The sequence below is a fragment of the Parasteatoda tepidariorum genome, chromosome 1, assembly GCF_982258835.1.
Source record: "Parasteatoda tepidariorum strain Cologne lab strain chromosome 1, Ptep-v5.0, whole genome shotgun sequence".
In the NCBI taxonomy this organism is placed as follows: Eukaryota; Metazoa; Arthropoda; class Arachnida; order Araneae; family Theridiidae; genus Parasteatoda; species Parasteatoda tepidariorum.
In genome coordinates this window covers 110,900,523-110,903,937 of record NC_141755.1, presented here as the reverse complement: position 1 = coordinate 110,903,937, position 3,415 = coordinate 110,900,523, and the positions used below count along the sequence as shown (strand labels likewise).

Sequence of the window (3,415 nt, the reverse complement as noted above, 5' to 3'; positions counted from 1 at the left end):
TGCCGAAACCCGGGATCGAACCAGGGACCTTTAGATCTTCAATCTAACGCTCTCCCAACTGAGCTATTTCGGCACAATTCGATATTTTAATACTTACTGACGATAGATTAGAAGAAACATCAGTGTTTGGAGTACCGGGCAATGGAACTTGACCTTAAAAAATATCAGTGTAGGGTATACCGGGCAGTGGCACTTAACTAGACCTAGTATATATATTTCGGACATTTACCAAAGACCTAGTCTTACTAGATCTAGTCTCACTGCCCGGTATATCCGACACGGATGTTTTTTTAAGGTTCAGTGCCACTGCCCGGTATACCCTACATGATATTTTTTTAACGTCAAGTACCATTGCCCGGTATACATATGACCGAAACTCCAAACACTGATGTTTCTTCTAATCTATCGTCAGTAAGTATTAAACTATCGAATAAATGTAATTCTATCAAATAATATCAGCGAATAAATTATTATAAAATTGGATATAACAAATATTTCAGACATTCATCAAAGCGACTATGTGATTGTTGACATTCAAGGGTGAAAGTAGACAACCACCGATTTCGGTCATTCACAGTAACATATATATAGAATAAACAAAAAATTTTTTGATCTAAAGATTGTCACACAGTGTTATCTTAATAGTTTAAGTGAATTATAAATATTTTATTAAACGCTGCATAAGAAAACATATTTTCCATTACGAGCTGCGTTTTCCAATTTTTTTCTAAGTGGGGGAACACCGATTTAATAAACAAAAAAATAATTTTGAATTGATTTTTGTTATAGTTCAAACAATTTTAAAATTAGGTGTTATGTCAGATGGTTGAATTTTTCTGGACTATTATATTTAGTTTATGCATGAACTGAAAATAAACTGAATTTGAAATAAATAATGATTCGATATAATATTAGGTTTCTAAAATTGTTACTACTTTAATTGATTTTTATTTTATAACCGTCGTTGAATAGCCGACCCATTTGTACCTCACTTCTAATGTTCCGTAGCCTTGTCATTTTGAACAAAATCCAGAAGACAAGTGAACTCCTGGATCAAGTATTGGAAGAAATTTGTCTTCATGGAGGACTTTTCTATGGAACTAACCCGCGTTTGCGTTACATGGAGAAGAAAGCCTCCCACAGTTAGCCTAACCGCAAGGGGAGTCTAACCCATGATCCATTTACCATTGTGGATATTCTACGTCAGCAAGCAGCATGTGGAATTCGTATCGACCAGCCATCGAGGGGATTCGAATCCGGTTCACCTCATTGAAAAGCTCTATCCCCTGACCCATCACGGCTCAATTTAATTGAATTGTCTTAACTCTCGGCCTTACACGGAACACGTTTTGGGAATCGGTGTTCTAGAGATCGTCGTTTACGACGAATTTTTGACTCAAATTATAAGGAATAACCCCAATTTTGTTAATTTGAGTGCTTGAGCAGCTAATTGTTAATTTTATTCTTTCCATCCCTCTTTCATCGCATTGAATCAGAATATATTTTCAAAGAAAGTAGTTTTACTTATTTACTAAATATAACATTAATTTAAACATTTTTGTCTTGTAGGATAAAATAAAATTATATTACAATTTTCACGGATCGTTTTATATTGGAAGATGATTCTTTCTCTGTTCCTGTTTTTAAATAATTTCAGAAAAATATTTTACTATTTATCAATTACTTTTGAAATTTTAAGCACGTTCGAATTGGATTTTTTTCATCACCTTGTGTGGAAAATGTAATTATTTCCGCATCTACATTGCTTAAAACTACCGATAGTTCAATATTAATAGTTTCTCAGTTTTCTTTTTAATTTTACACAATGTTTTACATAATATTTTAAATGCATCGTTCAATTAAAATTTTAGTGGTGGGAGTGATGGTCAAGTATAAAGTTCTCACAACAGCCCGTAGTGGGCCATGGGGGATAAGACTGCAGTATTTCGTGACTGACGGCATAATTGTGGCAATGTGGTAAGCACAGGCCCCCTTTACTTTACGCATCAACTGATGCCCATCGATCTAATTGAGTGGGCTTCAAACCGCCTCTGGAAATCGAACCTTAACTCTTCGGAATGACAGTTTGTTGCCTTAGCCACTGGGCCATTACGACTCAAAACAGTGTTGGGAGAATTCCGATAATTTTCGCTGTTATGAACCAATCCACTCCAAATTTAAAGCTCAAACGTTAGAAGACACTCCTGCCGGACCTAACTGTCAACTTCAAAATTACCCCCTGAGCACCGATTGGGGAGCTTTCCATAGTAATAGTAGATACATATTATACAAGGCCGAGATAGCTTGGCATGTAGGGCGCTGGACTCACGTTTTTGAAAACGGGAGTTCGAATCCAGCCGGCCGGTGAAGTAAAATCGTGACTGTTGCACGTTAAATCTGTTGGATCGCGAAGTACTCCATGTTCTCATAAAAAATCAATACGTCTGGGGGTACTCAATTGTAGATTGATAGTTCTCCGGTTCTGGTCAAAATTATGATCTGTAGATGTATGAATGGGTCAGCCCTATAAGCAGGTGTGGCAGAAGTCAAATTCTTGGCCATATATGGCGCCACTGGAATTCAGGAACAATCTTACCCCCTCTGCCTATATGGCCGAGTAAAACTATACATATTACATAAAATATTTATCTATCAATTCTAATAGATAAATATTTTTATAATAGTTGCATTGAAATAAAGTTGACGACCTTTTCCAGATCGAACTCCATTCTTTTTCTATAGAAGTATTTTAAATAAAACTCTCCAGCGGAAAAGATTAGGAAGCTTTTTTCATGTGGAAATCTATGCGGAAGAAACAAGTTTCTGTGCACTTGCGCGTTGCGTTTTTCGGTTTTACCCGTTTTCACTGTTATTTTTGAGCATCTTGTAAAGCATCTTGTTATAGTAGAACTGTGTATAGTGTGGAGCATCTTGTTATAATAGAATTAAAGTAATGAACAGTGCGTAAAAAAATAAATAAGCGAAACATCTTGAATAACTTATGATCTAATGACAGCATTTTTAAGTTCTTGTACAAGTTAATAGTTCAAGGAGTGGGGGTGGTCTTAAATCTGTTAATTAGTTAGTGCAGATGATACTTTAGGTTACGAAATCAGATGCAATAACGTATTTTCTCTGAATAACAATTTTTCTACCGATTATGATTATTGACTCCCAAAATAAAGGGGATTGCTGCAATCTAGAAAATAGAGTTCCAAAGTTTGGTGAGGGGAGAGGTCAAAAGTTTGATCCCCTTATTGTTAATTTTACTTATTGCGTATTTCTTCTTAAAACATTTTAAGAAATTAACATAAAATTTAATTAATAGTATGAAAAGAAAGAGAAGTGCTAAACACATCGAATGTTCTTCAACCAACTGAAAATGGCAACAAATGATTTCAGTCGGCACTGATGG

The 3,415-nt window shown here is 35.3% G+C and overlaps 1 non-coding gene across 1 annotated transcript; it reads right to left on the bottom strand.

The window, feature by feature from the left end:
• On the bottom strand, positions 1-73 carry TRNAF-GAA (transfer RNA phenylalanine (anticodon GAA)). The gene has a single exon. It is a non-coding gene; the product is annotated as a tRNA-Phe (tRNA).
• Positions 74-3,415: the final 3,342 nt, after the last annotated feature.